The sequence below is a fragment of the Amborella trichopoda genome, chromosome 10 (genome assembly GCF_054954075.1).
Source record: "Amborella trichopoda isolate Santa Cruz 75 chromosome 10, AtrichopodaSantaCruz75HAP2 v2.0, whole genome shotgun sequence".
Lineage (NCBI taxonomy): Eukaryota > Viridiplantae > Streptophyta > Magnoliopsida > Amborellales > Amborellaceae > Amborella > Amborella trichopoda.
Genome location: NC_142345.1, coordinates 34900305 through 34921652, shown reverse-complemented (window position 1 = coordinate 34921652; position 21348 = coordinate 34900305).

The window sequence follows — 21348 nt, the reverse complement described above, 5'->3', positions numbered from 1 at the left end:
AATTCATCGTACGGCCACAATTGTCCGGTACTGTTTTATTTTTCATTTTTTTCTACAAATTGGAATGACCTCAAATTTAGAGTGAGTGTTAATAAAAAATAGGTAAATCTATGAAAAAAAATAAGAAAATATTTTATATGAAAAATATTGACCAAAATACCCCCGAAATGTTTTGGAGGTATGTTGGTCAATTTATATTTTATGAATTATTTGTTTTATATTTTTATTATATGCACCTCACTAATATGTACACACGCTCCAAATTTCAGGTTATTCTGATTTATAGAAAAAAATAAAAAATAAAATACTATCAAACAATCGTGATCGTGCATTGAACTTTCGACGGTGATGAGAGTAAGTGAAATTACTGTTCATTTTTGCCTATAGAAATTGTGAAGACTTTTCCTATATATATATATATATATATATATATATAGGGTGTGGTTTCTATAAGGTTGCAACCTTAAACAAACCAATATCGGCGCAGCTCCAAATTTTATCATAACATGTAATTTTGTTGTAAAACATTCTTAGGATTATCTTGAAATATTTTTTCATATCTAATTAGAAAAATTTAAATTCAAAAAATGGTTAAAATCAAGTAGATCAATAAATATATGACAATCTTGAAAATGGACGGTCGAGATAATATGTTAGAAGATGCATTTTTTTTGGGATTCAAAAACATTTTTTTTTCATATTCATATATCTCGATTTCGAGATGATCAATTAGAGGGTTTTTCAAAATTAAAATAACATTTCCGATAGATTTTTGAGGTGCATCTATGATTCTATATTTTAAGGTTGCAACTTCTATAAATTTTTCCCATATATATATATATATATATATGAGCCATATAATTTCCATGCGAAACGGTGTAGCCTCAGGGACCACATTAGAAGTATTCAACCATATGGGGGGATGATCAGATGAAAATTTTTGCAATGATTTGACACTTGCCAATGGAAACTTGCCCTCTCAATCAACAGATGCCAGGAAGCGATCGAATTTGCTCATAACCAGACGGTTTAAACTATTATTGGACCACATAAAGTGGCTCCCATTCACAGGCATATACAAAAGAGCCTTTTGATTATTGAACCATCTCATAAAAGAATTACACAAGATATTAGAAGAAGTCTCACCAGGTCCCTGATAAGACCCCCAAGCATACCGGCAAATCGAAATTAACAATAACAGCAGACAAATTGTTTAAAAACACTTTTTTTAGAAACGGCCACCTAAAATTGCAAAAGGGCCGGTCAAAGACAACCCCCATAAACCTATCATTCCTATTACTTTCAATACAAATTCACAGTACTAGAATCCCACAATGTACACAAACCCCAAACGCTCCCATGGACAGAATTTAACCCCCATGAACCCCTCACATCACAAAGAGAGACTAAAATGTTTGGTTTCTTGTAACATAACATCATCAAAATTAAACTTAGAGATTAAAAGACGAACCTCATTCTTTCTCCGCTGCTCTCCAAGTCCCCGCACGTTCCAACAGAATCTTCATGGGAATTTTGAAGAAGAGGCTTGCCAAGCGGCGTTAACCACTGGTCGACAGACCCGAATAGAAAGAGGCCCAAATTTCACCATCTGCAGATGTTTCTTAGCTTTCACTGCTGCTGTCTTCTATATGGATTACTTCGTCAGATTTTGTGAGGCTTATTTGAGTGCCATAGCCACAATGGTGTAATAACGCCTGTTATTTGGCAATATTTGTTTACAAGCAAATTCGAGTAATAGTTTTATTGGTGAAAATCACGTTTTCTCTTAGGGATAGCGATGGATTGGGACTCACCCGATGGACAAACCAAATCCAGGTCTAGGTATGGTTCCAAAATTTGGTCTTAGCGGAGCGGTTTTGGGTCCAAATCTTGGATCTGAGCACTAGTCACGTCTAGGTTCTGGTTCATGCAGACACGACCCGAACCCAACCCAAATAGTGTTGATATTTAAATAATATATAGATCAATATAACTATATCTTCTTAGTTATAATATTTAAATGTTGTACGTATATATTAAACAAATTTATGAAATATATTTAACTATATATTTTGATTTTTGGGTCTGGTTCGGGTCCCATATCATATTTTTAGGTTCGAGTCCAGGTCTAAATCGGGGTCTCATAATATTTTTATAGGTATAGGTATGGAGGAGGTCCCTGCCCAATCTTACCCGTTTCCACCCCCATTTCTAAAAGATGAATTTGCAAGGGTCAAAAGACGATGCTACAACAACATTTGCACTCAGTAAGAGCAATGTATTGGAGGCGATTTCGTAACACACAACGCACTGATGTTCGGCCACTGAGCTTCGGCACACTACGTCCTATCAGGTTTGAGTTCGTTTAAGTTTTCTATATTGTTCCGTCATATATGAGGTTAATGGGGACTATGTTGTACATTTGGTCATACACGACCTCTTTGTTTGAAGGATTGTTACAACATTGAAGTTTTTAAACATTCCATATTGAAGGACCCCATTACGAAGGCACTTGTTTATAGAATTTTTTTCTTTTCCCTTTTTTGACCTTTTTTTTTAGCTGAAGTACGGATCCATGACGCACTTTTTGCATAGTACTAAAGTTTATTATTGAAAGATCGAAACCATCAACATATCTGGCAATAAAAATACGCATAATCAAAACAATCATTTCAAATAAAAATACGCATAATCAAAACAATCATTTCAAATAAAAACAAGTCAAGGTAGTGCTCAGACTTTACAGAAAGAGGCAATTTGTAAGATGGTCACGTTGTCCCGTACTACGGAACTGAAGAACCATCAGCGTACGCACAAGACACTCATTTCTAGAGAGAGAGAGGCACCTCAAAGCTACATGTGAAGGAACGCTTTCGTATTGTTAAACACGTAGGGCTGTGCGTGTCTTAACTTACATTTGTCGGCTAGACATGAAGGAACACTTTCATAGGGGTAAACCAATATGGCTACGCATGTTTTAACTTACATTTGTGGGAGTTTCATATGTCCAATGGTTATATCTATATGAATGTAATCTTTCATCCAAATGTTATATTTATATGAAGGTAGCTCTTCAAAAATCCATTAAAGATCAGAGAACCCTTTTGTTTTTTAGAGATTTATTGGAGAAATACAGCAGTTACCTCTTCTTCTCCTTATAAAATAGGAAGCTAGAGAGATGATGTATACTATAAGAAATATGTGTACATCTCTCTAAAAAGTAAAGAGCTAAAAATTTGGGCTCTGCGATCACTAACCTCACGGCACCCTTTCTCTGATATCGGGTTTGATCTTATACACACTTCATCAAATTTTACTAACAATGGTATCAGAGTACCTAGGTTCCATCTTCCTTATTTTTACTCTAAATTTTTTAACGATAGAGTTTATGTGATTTGTTTTGTACGATCTATGCCCAAAATTTGCTGCAATAATCGTGCTTCAAAATATCACATGTTGATATATTATCTTGGGTCACAATGTTATCTTGATTCACCGTGTTAATTAATTAAAAGAAGTGTGCATGTTGATATCTTATCTTGGTTCACAGTGTCATCTTGATTCACAATGTTAATTAATTAAAGGATAAGCATGCATGCATTCCTTTTGTATTGATCAATTTCAAATCACCTCTATCCCATTTTTTTTATGAGTTTGGTTGGGCTGTTTGCTTTATCTGATAAGTTATGATATGGATATATCATACTGTGTGATATGGGATTGACTATCTAATTTATTTATTATTTTTTGAACAAACTAGTCTCATTCCCTGCAATTTAAGGGAATTACACGAGAGGGCAATTGAAGGGAATTACAAGAGACGGAAAGTTGTTGTGTTCCCCAAGTGGTACCTATCAAGGCTTGAGACGTGTCCCTTGGATTGGCCAGAGACGTGCCCGTGGATTCCCTTGGATTGGCTTAAGACGTGACCCTGGCTTGAGAGAGAAGAATCCTTTCAGCTTATATATATATATATATATATATATATATATATATATATATATATATATATATATTTATTTATTTATTTATTTATTTATTTATTGATTTATTTAAATATTTATGCCGGGACCAATAGATTGATCAGATGGTGATCTAGAGTTATTATTAACAAATGGGAATCACCTTTTAGCACTTTAAGGGGATGATGTTATGGGGATACATCACAATGAATTAATGTTAAAAAAAAAAAAAAAAAAATTGCATAGCCAAAATTTTGGCAAGATGTCTGTGTTTCAAAGGTACCTAAGGATCTCATCTCATGCAAGAAGAGTTCGATAAATCTCGGATGAAAGGAATGGGCTATGAAGGAAGAAGCCCATCTTCAACCGATTGAATATTCGCCTCAATAGACTGGGCAACACCATTAAATGAAACATAAGATTGCCATAGTGATCGGTCAGGCAATAGAGAAAGCATAAAGTGGAACAAGGGCCATAGATGCTATTTGCAGAACCCATGATATAACTTGCTCAAAAGTTCAGGAGAGAGAAAAGGTAAAATGGTAGTGTAAGGCTCGATGATCTTGATATTTTTTAAAGAAATTAATCTTCAACAAACAACATCATATGCATGTGACTTAGGAGCCACTTGGATACCTGGAAATATATTGTTTGTGAAATATATTACTGGCGTAATACATTACCTGCAAACGAATTGTCACTGTTTGGATGGTATTTTGATGTAACTTGAGAAATACATGTCTAGTGTTTGGCTATGTCTCAAAGAAATATGAGAAATGCTTTACCAACAAAAAATGAAGAATATGGCTATGTTTGACTAACATGATTAGACTTTGCTTTCAACATGATAAGTCATTGGAATAATATGATTGGAATAACATGATTTTATTTTGATAAGCCTTATTGTTATTTATTTTTCATAGAAGTCTTTCAAATGTCTCTCTATATATAATTTCAAATAACCAATAAATTTATAATACCAAAATCAAAATCTTTATATATAAGTTAAAAAATGGGAAGAAGTTTGATTACTAAACTAGAAGGTTTAGTAATTACAGTAGAAAATTTTGAAGCATTGGAGGAGACTAAATAGGTATCTTATTTCAATTGAACTTTTACTAATCTCTTATGAGGATTATGTTGTGTGAAATTTTTTATTATGATTGTGTTGTATAATTTCTTATCGATTACCAATTATTATTTTTATTTTTATATGAGTTGATGACTTTAAGTAAGGGCTACAACCCAAATTGGGGATAGAGGGATGTAGAAATTTTTTATTATGATTACAGTAAAGAATTGTCCCTCATCAAGTTCTACACCTATTAAAAAAAATTTAGATTTTCCCTACTTTTATTTACCAATTATTAAAAGTTTTTTGTTTTTATATGAGTAAGATGAGGACTACAATCCAAATTGGGGATAGAGGGATGTAGAATTTTTTTTGTTTTTATATAAGAGTAAGATGAGGGCTACCATACAAATTGGGGATAGTTCAAATCAATTTTCATATCCCCTACTTTTACTTTCTACTTACCTTACTAATTATACAATAAAACATAGACTACATATATATATTTTTTAAGCGGTATAAGGCGGAGAGATCCAAGCCAAAGATTTCCAAAGATTACACGTCAAGCTCAATTACCCATACAATAAAACATAGACTAGGGAAATATTTTTTTTAAGCGGTATAGGGCAGAGAGACCCACGCCAAAGATTTTCAAAAATTACACGTCAAGCTCAATTACACCTAAAGCGTGTAATAGATTTTTCACCTTTCACCACACGTAATCAATGGATTACGTGATTTTTGGGGAAATCTCGATTAATGTCACCTAATCTCTTTCCATTTTCTTATTATTAAAGTGTACGCAAACAATACAAATGTCATATTTCCTTTTAATCTATTGTCACCTAATAGATTTTTAAATACCCAAATGGCCCCTTAAAGAATTGGGGTTTTGATTAATTACACCCCAACAAAGCGAATTATAAGGTGGGAAGAGAGAGAAAGTCTTTGGCTGGGTCTCAGTATGCAGCAAGGCATTTCGACCATTAGGTCTTCATATGCCTGATTTTGTTAGTGACTCCATTAATGGTCGGATTGAAGCTTTTGGTAAGAAAAAGAATATGATTGAAGCTTCTGGTAAGAAAAAGAATATGAGGAAGTGGTGCACAAGCTACAAGTTAGACTGCAGTATGGTTTGCTTTGAATGCCAAAAGAACCTTCAAAGGGCATTTGTGCTCGTGCTTGCCTTTGGACATTATTATACTAAAGCACAAACATTTTTGGCCCAGTGATTTCAAGTTGGCTTGGCAAGAATTAGAACACTGGTATTCAATGTCCATCAGCATGGGAATTATTAATTATAGCATCGTTGTTCTTGTATACATGGTTTTTTTTTAAATCCCATAACACAAGTATATTTGAATTCTTCAAAACTGTTGATTTTGGTTGTTTCACTCAAATTAGTGATAAAAAGAAAAATACACTAAATCCATTAGAACATGGAAAAGTGAAAAGCATCTTTCATTTGGGTCATCACCTATAACAAAATGATGAAAATTGCAAGGTGATGGAGAGTATGTCCCACAATTGGGTCATGTCCCTCTCCATCAATAACCATTGTTTCATTGGATGGCAATGACCCCCCACACCTTCTCCATCAATATCCTTTGTTTCATTGGATGGTATTGACCTTGAGAAAATAAGTACTCTCAAAATAAAATTTATCTGAATGTAGGAAAAATTCAAAGGGAATGGCTCAACAGATTGAATATTTTGCCACTTATTTCAATGCTTGATGTAGGTTGATAGCATCACACTCTATGCAAGATGCTTTGTTCAGGGCAACTTTTGACTTGGATTCTTGGTGTCAGACTTCAAAAGCATTGAATTAGAACCAGCAAGTTAAGTCTAAATCGTGTCCCTTTAAATGCTTCTTTATGGGAGTTTGGAGCACTCACCCTTACCTTAGGACTTTGGGTGAATTTCCTATTATTTTTCTTGTTTTTTTAATTGGCACGTGCAACAAACAAAGTGGGCTCATGTCCTTTGACTTTGCGTTGTTTATGATTTTTGTCTTTATTTGGATGACTTTATAACGAAAGAGAAAATAAAAATAAAAAAGGTGGCGGCTCTGTAGGGTTCATGGTGTAGATCAAGTTCCTTGCTTCCTAGTCTCATTTCAGTCAAATAAAAGAAGGTTCCTCGGTGCATTTTCCCCATTCAATAGTTTTTGTTCTGTATTGTAAATAGTGGGTCTCGGCATTATTGGCCTCACGCGGTGCACGAGCGTTGTGGGCCCATAAGGACGGCGTCGTGTGCCTTTATGGAGTTGGGTTAAGGCGTATTCACCAGCGAGCCTGACCTGCAGGCTTTTGGGATTGTGGGTGTGGGCCGGGATTTTGGTAAGCCCGGTGTAATTTCGAGACCTAAACTCTTTCGTACATTTTTTAAAATAAAATTACCTCCATTCATAAATGACCAGGTTTGGCTTGACCCGATTTTTTGTTACGGACCTTGTAGACTAGATTGCTGATCGGAACCAGGCCAGGCTTGAAATTTATTTTTTGGTCTGGGCCTACCTTTCATGTGTATTGAGGCATGGCGGGGCCCAGTCATGGTTGAGCTTGTGAGTTTCAAGTGTGTGGCCATCGCGCATACCTTTGCTCGCAAGCTGGTTCCGCCTACCGCGGAGGAAAGAAGATAAATGGATAAGGTGGTCCCCCTCCCTGGACACGCCCATGAGGGTGCATAAGAAAGGAGAAAACGTCATTGCCTATGAGGGAGGTTCCATGGCTTATAAAGAAGCATGGGAGCATCACCTTTTCATAACAAATTTCTATGTAATTCTTCTTCTTCACCGTTTTCTACTGCTCTTGTTTAATTTGCTCTTTCTTTGAAATTTTAGAAGTAAAGGAAAATGAGGAAGTACAAACTAGCTCTTGCCCTAATCCTGTTTCAGAGCTTTTTTGCTGTGATGATTGTCCTCACGAAAGTAGCATTTCTGCTAGGGATGAGCTGTTAGGATATAGATATCTTAAGTTCATATTGATATATATCATTATGGATGTATATATCTCTTGATAAGTTTAGGTATCTAGAAGATAGAGACCAAATTACTTGATCATCAAGTTATCATACCATAATTATCTTCTCTAATTGTGTGATTGTCTTCTATATATAGATGTACTTATTGATGTAAGCTTTGATTCAATAGATCAATATAATAAAGATGTAGCCGGTTGGGGCTTTGGATCCGTAGACATAAAGCTTCGGCCTGAACCACCTGATGTGTTCTCTCTCCATTCTATGCTCTCACAAATTCAAAGCCATAGACTCCTCGATATCGGGAAATTTTAAGAACATCCGCAACCACCGATCCTTGTTGATGTCACTTCTCGGCTCAGATTTGATATTGGGAAATTTCAAGACCATCTGCAACCACCGATCCTTGTTGATGTGTTGCAACCACCGATCCTTCTTATGTGAAGGCTTCTGGTCGCTAGAAAAGTACTTGTTTTCTTTCCGATGAGGTATTCTTTGTCAAAAGTTCCAGATTTGAATTGCTTGTTTCCTGCGTTTCCTTGTTATTGTGAGCTTTCCATGGGGTTGAAAGTGGGTGAGGAGAAGGAGATTGGAAAAGAAGAAGAAGCTTGTCAATGAAGGTTCAGCATGGGAGACTCCTTAGAATGGGGATGAAGTTGGAAATGCATTATACTGGCACACTCTTGGATGGAACCCAATTCGATTCAAGCCGTGACAGAGGAACGCCATATAAGTTCAAGCATGCCCAAAGGCAAGTAATCAAAGGATGGGACAAAGGGAACAAAACCATGAAGAAGGGGGAGAAAGCCACCTTCACCATCCTCGGGTTCTCCACCAACACACCCACCCTGCTATTTTTCTCTCTCTGTGTATGTTTTAACCAGTTTCCTTCTTTGTTTTTACACCGTCTCATCTAAGCAAAAGTTGTTCCTCCTTTTCCTATTTTTGCATCGCGTCAAACCAAAAGCGAGAAGACTTTTGTGAACAAAAAAACAGGTGTTGTTTGACATAATCGATCGACCAAATTGTTCACTTTACAAAGAGAAGGACCATACTATTCACCCATCTCCACTTTGAATTCACCCATCTGCAACATCTGAACAACTATGTTTTGGAATCGACTCTCTGCTCTGTCTTTCTACCGTGTCATGTTTCGACTCTCTGTTCTGTCTTTCTGTCGAGTTATATTTTGACTCTTTGATCTGTCTCTCTGTTATGTTGTGTTTCGACTCTCCGATCTATTCTGGATCTTACTGTTCTCAACTTTGCATCTAAGGCCCAAATATACAGAAATACCGTTTCTAACTCTGAATTATCTCTCTTACCCACCAATGCTGGACGTTCCGAAATATCTTGGAAGGGAAGGTCTTTGATAGGAAGCAACGTGAAGCTCGTGGAGATCTACCAAAAATTGAAGCAGACCCATACCCACCAGTGATATATTCCTCTTCATCATATGTAATAACCCAATCCCACCAATGCCATATGCAATAACCCAATCGAAGAGGATCATAAGAACTCACACCAATGGAGATAACCCACTATCGTTTTATTCCATCAATCATAGTGTTGAAAGATAATCCCTCTTGATTAGCCTCACCATCGCTGTATTTTTCTCGCTGCTGTTGTGTTTGCCTCGCTGCTCATCACTGGCACCAACGACAGTATTGCCATTAGGGAGGAGGTTAAGCTCTTTGATTTGCCTTTTCTTTTAACTAAAGACGTGGCTTTGTCACATTCGTCATATTCACCTCGGCTCTTTTTGTTTTCATTGTCACGTCTTCCTAAGGTACTCTAAAAAAAACAATATTGAGTGGTATTTTTTTAAGATTGGGTTATAATCTAGAACCAATTTCATTGGCATTTTTTTTTTTTTATAGGGTTTTACTCAAAAGAAAAAAAAAAATTGTATTTTGCAAGTTGGGTGTTTCTTCGCATCTACACCCAACTTGAGGGGGAGAGTATCGAAGATATGGAGATGAGATGAGTAGAGATGAAGTATAGGAGATGTGGAGATGAGATGAGTACAGATGAAATATATGTGATATGGAGATGAGATGAGTAGAGATGAAGTTAACATCTCTAACAAGTTCCAGGTTCTGGATCAGTCCAATTACTATACAAATGGAAGTTATGGTTGGTGATCAAGAGTTTTCTCTCTAGATGAGGTGATGAAGATGATTGAATTTCACAGTCTTGGTTGTTGATCAAAAGTCCCGTCTCCAGATGAGTAGATGAAGATGATCAAATTTCTCGATCCTGGTTGATGATCAAGTTTTCCGTTCCTTAATCATGGAATTTTCTGTTGCTCCATCCGGTGTGATGGTCATCAAGTTTTTCGTTACTCGATCTCGGATGTTCAAAAGAGAGAGAAATAAAAATCCATTTCTTTTAGAGAGAAAGCGTCTAGAAAGAAAAGAAGCCTCTGAAGAGAGAGATCTTCAGAGAAGAAAATAGAGAGCCCAATAAAGGTAAAGTAGAGAGCCCAATAAAGGTTATTTCTTGGAAGACCATGGTAACATGTGATTTTTTTTTAAGAAGCCTCTGAAGAGAGAGATCTTCAGAGAAAAAAGTAGAGAGCCCAATAAAGGTTGTTTCTTGGAAGACCATAGTAACATGTGATTTTTTTTGGGTAACTTAGTATGGTTCAAACTCGAGCTGCTTTGTGTCAAAGCATCTTGAGTTTGAGGAAGAGTGTTGGGATATAGATAATTTGGGTTCATATTGATATACATCATTATAGATGTATATGTCTCTAGATAAAGTTAGGTATCTAGAAGATAGAGACCAAGTTACTTGGTCATCAAAATAGCTGGTTGGAGCTTTAGATCCGTGGACATAAAGCTTCGACCGCCCTACCATCTTTGTTACTTATAGGCAGTTATTCACCACCCTCTCTATTGTGCCTTAAGCTTACTTCCTAGAAAGGTACTCTCTCTCTCTCTCAAACTCTCTGTGAATGTAGCAGTTACATTTGTTTTCTCACTATCTCATTCTTAGAATCATCTCAGCTTACTCCATAGTTCACTCTCTCTCTCTCAATATTATCCTTGGAATTATGCAGGAAAACCAGACCTCCCTGTCCCTGAAAACAGTGACTCACATCTTCGTAATTGGACAACTGGGGTGACCACCTTCAAAGCTCTATTTGTGCTCCTCACATTCATTTCTGACAATCACAAGCATTCATTTATCATTATACTTCCATTGCAGGGTTCCTCTTCTCCAAATATCATATTTTTATGGTGTTTCTTACACTTCATCGACTTTCACAGTCGTCATTATCATAAGGTAGAGACACTCACTATAATTTAGTCACTAATGTTTTGCTTTTTCTCCCTTAACATGCCAATAACTCGCACTTCGTTATCATTTCACCTAAAATTGCAAACTATCCATCTTTTGGAATGGAGAAAGTGAATGTAAGGAATGCAAGGGGACAAGCAAAGATTGTGGGTACCGTTACTTGTGTTGGAGGTGCCACGATCATGACATTGATTAATCGTCCTACACTTGGGTTCCTTGATTTTCTCAAGAAACCCACACCTCTTTCCCATCTCTTGGATACCACTCCAGGCATTACTCCAAAAGACAATTGGACCTTGGGTCCAATTTTAATAATTTTGGCTGTCATTTCATATGGTGCATGGTTGCTTTATCAGGTAATCCCAAGTTTCTAATTATTGACTTTTTGTTTTCCCAGGGAAAATAGCATTTAAGGTGTAGAAATCCTTTATAAAATCACTAAGAGGTTCAAAAGAAATCGACTAATATGAGAGCATTACTTTTAAATTTTTATTTTAGTGGGAAACCTCCGTAAAAGTTATCTTCAAATATTGCCCAAATTGCCTTTATTCATACTTGAAAACCTTGAAGAAGCGACGGCATTTTATGGATCTAACCATGCTTTTGGGGTACTCTCCTCATTTGGGTTGAAAACCTTGAAGAAGCAATGGCATTTTAGGGATCTAACCATGCCTTTGGGGTACTCTCCTCATTTGGGTAGAAGCCCTTAGGTGTGTCAAATTTCTAAAATGCCCTTGATCAGGGCAACAACTATGAGTAGGGCCAATTTATGTATTTGGGAGGATATTTTTGAGGAAGCCTTTCAGTAAAACAAAAATTAAAATATAAACCCCTTATGAAGGATATCTATCATTTTTTTTTATTTTTTTAATGTTGATTTCTTTCTTGTGTCCATGATTAAATTTATTAACCTTGTCTCTCCCCCTTGTGACATATCAGGCTTGGGCTTTTAAGGACTATCCGGCCCAAGCAGCGCTCATGGTGATGATGTTAGGGATGGGTACCCTTCAGTCTGCCATACTGGCACTTATCATCAACAAGTCTGATGCGTGGACAGTGAATTCGAACTTCGAGTTATTCACTTATGCTTATAGTGTAAGATTACTTCATATGTCCTAATTAAACAAATTCATGTCGATTTCCTGTATCCTTACAAGAAACGTATTCAATGAATTTATTGTCACATCTTGATGCAAGCAGAATAATATCTCTAAATATGTAGAAGGTTCACTTCAACCTCGTTGTTTTTATAATTTAAGCACAAAAACTACTTTTCACTAAATCCGAATTGGCAATATATATTTTGCAAAATATCCTAGTAGATGAGGATAATGACAATGGGGAAAAGGAGAAATTACAAGTAGCACTAACAACATAAAGCTCATAGAACAAAACGAAATAAAATAGAGAAACACCAAGATTTAAATGGTTCATCGTTAATGTTACTGTATTACACAATGCATGATTTCACTATTGCAACTTCAAAATTACTAGTTGGAATTTATATGAGAATTGTCAATTACAGAATAAACTAGAGAAACACCAAGATTAAAGTGGTTCATCGTTAATGTGACTGTATCTATAGGCTAACACAATACATGATTTCACTATTGCAACTTCGAAATTACTAGTTGGAATTTATATGAGAATTGTAAATTACAGAATCAAACACATAAAAAGCTTATATAGCATCTTAAACTCTTAACTCAACCCCAACGAAACATTTCTATATGCTAAAAATAGTCTCCTAATAGCCTCCTGGCACTGATAACCAGGGCCAAAAGCTGAAAGGTTACTTATATAGCAGCACAACAATATAGATGGTAGAAATTCCATTATTTACACAAATTTTGTTGCAAATCTGCCATAAAATGGTATTTACTTTATTTTGTTTAACTTCTTGTGATTTGGAAATGTGAAACACAATTATTCTGATTGTTGTAAATGTTTTAGTAATTTAGATTTCAAGAAAAGATAAACAAGTCAAATCCACCATAGTTGTTTCCAAGTTCTTCACTATTACATCACTCTTAGGACAATCTTCACTGATCCATCACTCTTAGGACTAATCCCCATGTTTTGACGAGTTAATGTTCTTGGTCCAATGCAGGGTATTTGGGGCGCAGGCTTATCATTATTTTTACTAAGTTGGTCCCTCAAAGAAAAAGGCCCTGTTTATACAGCTGCATTCGCTCCTTTGAGCACAGTATTAGTGGCTATTCTTGAACCCATAACTCTTCATGTGGATCTTCACATTGAAAGGTGAGTATATTGTTTTATGTTATTCGTTATTTCCTTGTAAGTTCTTTTCCTGGATCCCTACAACTAAATGTTTGGTAGAGATCAAATTAACTACAATCCATGGCCATTTACTTCTCAATTGTTTGGTTAGCATTACTTCTTGAAAGATCAACATATAATTATTGCTAGTGTGACACAAGAAGCAAACTGTTGCATCTGCACATTTACCATCTCTGTGGAGTTCATGATTTTAAAAGTAGTATGGGTTTTGGTTTTTCAGCATGGTCGGGATGGTTGTGGTATTTTCCAGGCCATACATTGTGCTTTGGGGTAGAGCCAAGGATGATCATGGAAAGCAAAAGATTAGATTTTCTTTTTCCTCTCTAAAAATACCCAAGATCAGAGCAAGGTTTTTCAACTTCATATCTGAAGTCGTCGTAGCCTCTCTACCCAGCCTATCTGCATTATCCGAAAATTTCAATACCCTCTACCCCAGCTCAGATTCACGATGGAAGTGCTTGAAGTTCCATCGTGTTGTTTTCTTTCTCTACCATTCTATCCTTGCATGATCTGATTTGCTTTTTCCTCTCTAAAAATACCCAAGCTTAGTAGTCGATAAAAAGCCCGCTCCTTGTTGCATAGAAATAGTCCCACTACTTTTGATAGCTTGCCTACCCTGGCAATTAGTTTCCTGTAGAGAGAGAGCGAGTTGATGTTCCCCAAAACCAAAGAAGTTTGCAATTAGTTTGTTGTCCAACAAGTTTCCGCAATTAGTTTTCTATCCGTATAAGAAAGAGGCATGTCTTGATTACCCATCTCAAAGGCACACGGTTTCTTATGCATATCCTAATCTAGAAAGAGAAAGGGAGAGAGCAGTAGGGCTTATACTGTGGCTCAAGAGGACAAGTATCTAAGGAAAGAGTCTTGATGGCCTTGTTCAAGAATTTGTTGATGGAGCCCTTGCCCATATATTTATCATGTCCAAAGTTTTGGGCGAACATATTGGTGGGGGCTAGCCAAATTGTCCCTATGTGATTCATGGCCACCATGCGGATGCAGGTGGTATTTTTTAACAGTGTGGGCTATTGTCTAGAAGCCCAATTTCATTGGCATTTTTTTTTTTTGATATGATTGTATTAAAAAAATTTGTGTTTTGCAAGTTGGGTATTTCTTTGCATCCACACCCAACTTGAGGGGGAGAGTATAGGAGATATGGAGAATAGGAGTATAGGAGATATGGAGAATAGGAGATTGAGATGAGTAGAGATGAAGTCAACATCTTTAATTTAACCGCTATGTGGACAAGAAAATCCAAATTCTAGATGGTTGATGAACAAGAGTTCCAAAGTTATGGTTGATGATAAAGAATTCCGTCTCCAGAGGAAGTGATGAAGATGATCAAATTTCTCGAACCTAGTTGATGATCAAGAGTTCTCTCTCCAGATGAGGTGATGAAGATAATCGAATTTGTCGATCCTGGTTGGTGATCAAGTTTTCCGTTACTTGATCCTGGTTGATGATGAAGTTTTCTGTTGCTCTTGTGACAATCAAATTTCTTGATCCTGGTTGATGATCAAGTTTTCCGTTCCTTGATCTTGTTTGATGATGGAGTTTTACAATGCTCCATCATGTGTGATGATCGTCGAGTTTTTTTTTACTCGATCTCGGATGTTCCGAAGAGAGAGAAAGAAAAACTTTTTCTTTTAAAAAGAGAAAGCCTTTAGAAAGAAATAGCTCTGAAGAGAGAGATCTTCAGAGAAGCCTCTGAAGTGAGAGATCTTCAGAGAAGCCTCTGAAGTGAGAGATCTTCAGAGAAGCCTCTGAAGAGAGAAGATCTTCAGAGAAGAAAGTAGGGAACCCAAAAAACATAAAATCTTCAGAGAAGAAAGTAGAAAGCTCAAGAAAGGTTGTTTCTTGGAAAACCATGGTAACATGTGAATTTTTTTTTTTTTTTGGCAACTTAGTATTTTCAAACTCAAGCTATTTGTGTCAAAGCATCTTGAGTTTGAGGGGGAGTGTTGTAATATCGGGTTCATATTGATATACATAATTATGGATATACATGTATATATCTCTTGATAATGTTAAGTATCTAGAAGATAGAAACCAAGTTATTTGATCATCAAGTTATCATACCATAATTATCTCTTCTAATTGTGTGATTGTCCTCTATATATAGAAGAACTTATTGATGTAAACATTAATCCAAAATAGTAAAGATGTAACCGGTTGGGCTTTTGATATTTGGATGTAAGTCTTCAGCCTAAACCACGTAAATATTGTGTTCTCTCTTCTTCTCTCTTCATTGTATGCTCCCTCTAATTCAAATTTGAGATAAATGTTCTCAAATTATGACATAATCTGAGGGGGAAAGGAAGTGAAAAGATTGGAAACAAATTTGACATTGGAAATACAAGACCCACCACTTTGCAAGTGCAACAACACAAGAACTGAGATTAAATAGGAGAATAACAAATCTGTAAAACAATGGTTTGCAACATACGTTGGTCCTACACCTAAAGAACACTAGGCCACGAGGAGCAGCACTTTTGAGCATTTCTTACTTGTTCATTCATTTATGGGAAAATTATCAAAATGGGAAAGTATAGAATGAGACCATTTATCTTTGGTATAAGGTGAGACATTAATCTTAACCATTAGATGGGAAATTGGGTGACTGCAATTATTTCTTTAACCAAACTCAAACTTCAAAAGAAATTTTTTCGAACTTTGTGAAACATCCAAGTTATCAAACTTCATATTGGATGGTTGTAAGTAATTGTGACCACCTTGTATCAAAGATAAATAGTCTCATTATATACAATCCCTATCAAAATACCCGTATAAGATGCATTCTTTAATATTTTGAAATGCTCATAAAAAGGCTTTTGATCCTCAATTGGAATAGTGCCAAACGTGTAAAATACTTAATCATATATCTCTCATGGGTATTTTATTAATTTTCCCTTCATTTATTAATGAATTTGAGTTGAAAACTATGATAAATACGTATGAGTTTCCTATTTACCAAAATCATCCTATTGTATACAATGATTCAACTTCCTATATCGTGTTGATATTGTTAAATGAAATTGTTCAGTTCCCTATTTCGCTTACAATGTTCGTGAATTATCCAAAATGGATTTAGAGTTATTGCAGCTGAAAATTCACCAGCAATTAAAGCTGCATTTTAAAGACAGAAACAAAAACTAAAAAGAAAATGGTAAGAAGAAAAAACAAAGGTGAGGATTCGAGACCTCCATCATGTATCATAAGAATAAAGAGAACGAAAAAATCCACAAAAAAGTCCTCTCTCTCCCATCCCTTTTGTTTCCTAAAAGATCTCTCTTCCTAAGACAGCATCCTCTTCCCCTCCAACTAAAAAACAAAACTTACTTTTTATTTTTAGAAATACTTATCTTTCGAAAAGATGTGGCCTTCTTATCCGGCTAAGAATTCTTTGCCAGCCAACAACCATTTACAACTCTATTTTAAATAGAAAAACAAGAACTAAGAATAAAATCTTACGATTAAGGAGCTAACGCGCATATCCAAGACCTCCCACGCACCACGAGAATAAAGAGAATGAATAAATCCACTAATAAATTCACATGTTAACTCTATTTTCATTCACAAAAACATAAGCCCCATTACAATCATACTTCTTCTTTTACAGCTTCTCTTTTTCCTATATGACTTTCTACTAAAAAGGGTGTGGTTTCTATAAGGTTACAACCTTAAACAATCTGATTAAGGCACACCTCCAAATTTTATCACAACATGTAATTTTGAAGTAAAAAATTCTTAGGATTATCTCAAAATCTATTTTCATATCTAATATAAAATTTTAAACTTCAAAAATAATTACAATCAAGTAGATCTATAAACCTATGAAAATCTTGAAAATGGACGGTCTAGTTAATGTGTTGCAAGATGCACTATTTTTGGGACTCAAAATCTTTTTTTTTTTTTTTATATTCATACATCTCGTGGTCGAGATGATCAATTAGAGGATTTTTCAACATTGAAATAATATTTTCCGATAGATTTTGAGGTGCATCTATAGTTCTACATTTTTAGGTTGCAACTTTATATAAACTTTTTTCTTGTCAAAAACCTTATATAAACTTTTTCCTAAAAAAAAATGTGCTCTCTATCTTTAAAAGGACTTATTTATCTGAAAGTTGTCACCTTCCTAGCATATAACACTCTAAAAAAATAAACGTCCCAAAAAAAAAAATCTCTTAAAAAATACAATAAAATAAAATAAAAAACCTCCCTCCAAATAAAGGGATTTATTCGTCAAAAGAAGAAAAAATACTTCCCTAAAAAATGGAATTTATGTGTTGCGTGTCCCCTCTCGTGAGAGAGGGAAACTATTGATATTTCGCTAGTGACAAGAGGGTGTTTGGATTACAAGTTTACAATCCATTGGATTGTTGTAATGGATAAGGACTGCGTGAGAAGTTAGAGATGGTGGAAAACAAAATTTCATCCCACATAAAAAAAGAAGGGAAATGTTTCTATACTTCTCCTATATATCTATACTTCTCTCCTACCATTCACCCATCCAATTTTAATCAAGAGAGCTACTTACCGTTTGATCTTAGATTCAACATCCCAAAGTATTTTAGTTTTAGTTTTTTTATACAAATTGAATGAACATGAAATTTTGTACGTGCCATCTTCACATTGGAGTGCACCTACAAAAAATATTAAAAATAATATTTCGATAAAATATAATGATCAAAATACCTTTTGAATCTTTCAGAGGTATTTTTGTCATTTTATTTTATTGGAAATACGTTTCTATATTTTTTTGCTAGTGGGAGTTTAATAGAGGATCATATGCGCAAAATTTGGTGCCAAAATAATTTGTAGAAAAAAAATTAAAAATACATGAGATTATGATTGGACAATCTTATCCCTCTATTCAAAATAAGGTTGGATTCGGGGAAGTATATAAGTTTTACGTTGTAGAAAAAGTATAGAAAGCTTGCCTTAAAAGGAAAGCATCACAAAGCTAGGTTTTCTTAAGAAAAACAAGTTATTTTTTTTATTATTTTTTTAGGCCAATATTAATCAAATTTTATTGAAAAAAAAGGAGATTACAACAAAAAGATTACATCATCCGTAACTATAACCGAATAAGAGGAAGCACCAAACTTAGCCAACAAAAAGATTACATCATCCGTAGCCATAATTGAATATCAGAAACCACCAAACTTAATCAAGGAATCAGCCATATCGTTAGATGAACATAGGCAAAAGAAATCCGATATATTTAAGATTTGCAGGCATAACGATCTCAGTTTCCAAAGAATCCTCATCTCTCTTGCTCAAGCTAATCACGTTATGTGAGTGACCTTCAACCACCCAAGACGAACCCAAGTTTCTAGCCTTTGAAAATCTTCAATCCCTCATAAACGGATTGAAGTTCAGCGTGGTTAGCTATTGTATCGCAGGTGGCCAAGCAAAGGAGAAGATATCCCGCACTACCTCACCAAACCCAGCCAGCCAAGGATTATCCGGAGCTACAGTCATAGTTGAGTTTTAAGCCACCTAGGGGCGGTGGAGTTGGCGATGGAGTCCAATATGATTACGGGAATCCAATATGATTATGGTCGACAACTCGTAAAATTAGTTGAGTTTAAGCCACCCAATGGCGGTGGAGTCCAATATGACTACGGTCTACACCTCTTTAAAATTCAAATGATAAAGATTATCGAAGTTTAGAGATACATCCACTTTAGAAATGGCCAGGCCTCAGGTACAACAGAAATAGTATGTATGTTGAGAAGTCTATGAAATCGTAGACCGAACCCCATAAGATTGCATCTCAAGTAATATGCCACACCTTCTTACCAACCTTTGGGAGATAGGAAAAATTAAAGTTGGTAGCTACAGTAAGCACACTTTGAGGCATTGTCGAGGAAACCCCCACTCGAGCCATGTGCCCTTGTTGTCATAGAACAATGCATAAAGAGATGGGCCCCTGATTCACCATCTGCCTTACATAGGGAGGATTTAACCTCACTTGATATGATTATCCAATGTTAAAACCTTATTTTGAGTAGCCAACCAAAGAAAGACCTGGACTTTATGAGAGATAGGCCACTTCCAAAAGTGGCCACCTGGGGGTAAAGACCACCTAACTCAATCATGAAAGAGAAGTCGGTAGAGAGATTTAATGGAGAATAGACCATCACACTCAATATCCAGACTACCTCATCCTCCACTTCCTCATGAAGTCGGTAGAGAGATTTAGGGGCCGTTTGGATACCTGGAAATATATTGTCTGTGAAATATATTACTAGCGTAATACATTACTGCGTAATACATTACCTGTAAATTGATTGGGTAGTATTTGGATGCAACATGGGAAATATATTGTTATTAGTTTTGGCTATGTCTGGAAGAAATATAGGAAATGCATTGCCGGATTGGGTAGTATTTGGATGCAACCTGGGAAATACATTGTTATTGTTTTGGCTATGTCTGGAAGAAATATAGGAAATGCATTACCAATATTGTACCAACACGTGCCTATAAACTATCATTTCTTTCTTTTTTATCACAAAATTCCACTAAAATGCATAATTATCATTTCCTTCTTTTTTGTCACAAAATTCCACTAAAATACTGAATTAAAATCATCATCACACCATTCCAAAAAGATTTCTAATAATAACATTATTACCATTTCAAAAAGATTTTCTAATAATAACTTGTACCATTTTACAGTCAAGACACTATTTCCTACATATTTTAAATGCCTTTGGCACTTCTATGTAATCACATGTTTTCTAATATGATATTGGTTTCAACATGATAAGTCATTGGAACAATATGATTGGAATAACATGATTTTATTATAATAACCCTTATTTTTATTTATTTTTTATAGAAGTTTTTCAAATGTCTCTCTATATAATTTCAAATAAACAATAAATTTATGATACTAAATTCAAAATCCGTAGAGTATGAGTAAAAAATAGGAAGAAGTTTGATTAGTAAACTAGAAGGTTTGGTAATTGCAATATAAATTTTTGAGGTATTGAAGGAGACTAAAGAGGTATGTTTTTTCAATTGAAATTTTAGTAATCTGTTATGAGAATTATGTTGTGTAAAATTTCTTATTATGATTGTGTTGTGTAATTTATCATTGATTACTTACTTTTATTTTTATTATTTTTTGACACTGATGCCATCAGATGAGGGACGAGCTTAAAAAGCGAGGGATCACATTGTGTTGTGCGAAGTTTTCTATTATGATTGTGTGGTGTAATTTATCATTGATTACTAATTTTTATTTTTCTTATTTTTGTTTTTATAATACAGCTGATGCCTTCAGATAAGGGGACGAGCTTAAAAAAAGGATTTCCCAAAATTACCTGTCACTCTCCTAATTCACCTATCACCACGCGTAATGGATTTCCTGATTTTTAGGAAAATCTTGCGTATTCTCTTTTCATTGAAAATCTTGTGTAATCTCTTTTCATTTCCTTACGATCAAGTGTACTCAAACAGTGGAAATGTCGTATTTCCTTGTAATCTATTTTCAGGTAATAGATTTCCAGTTACCTAAACGGCCCTTAACCAAGAATACACTATTAAACTCACTATTCCAGACTACCTCATCCTCAACGTCCCTATGAATAACAACCATATTGAGAAATTCCATGAAGGCAAAGTAGCGAGAAATAGTTGTTTCATTTGTCATTTTGAACCAAATTAATATTCCATACCACTCCATCCCCCCTAAATTTAACCAACTCAGAAATC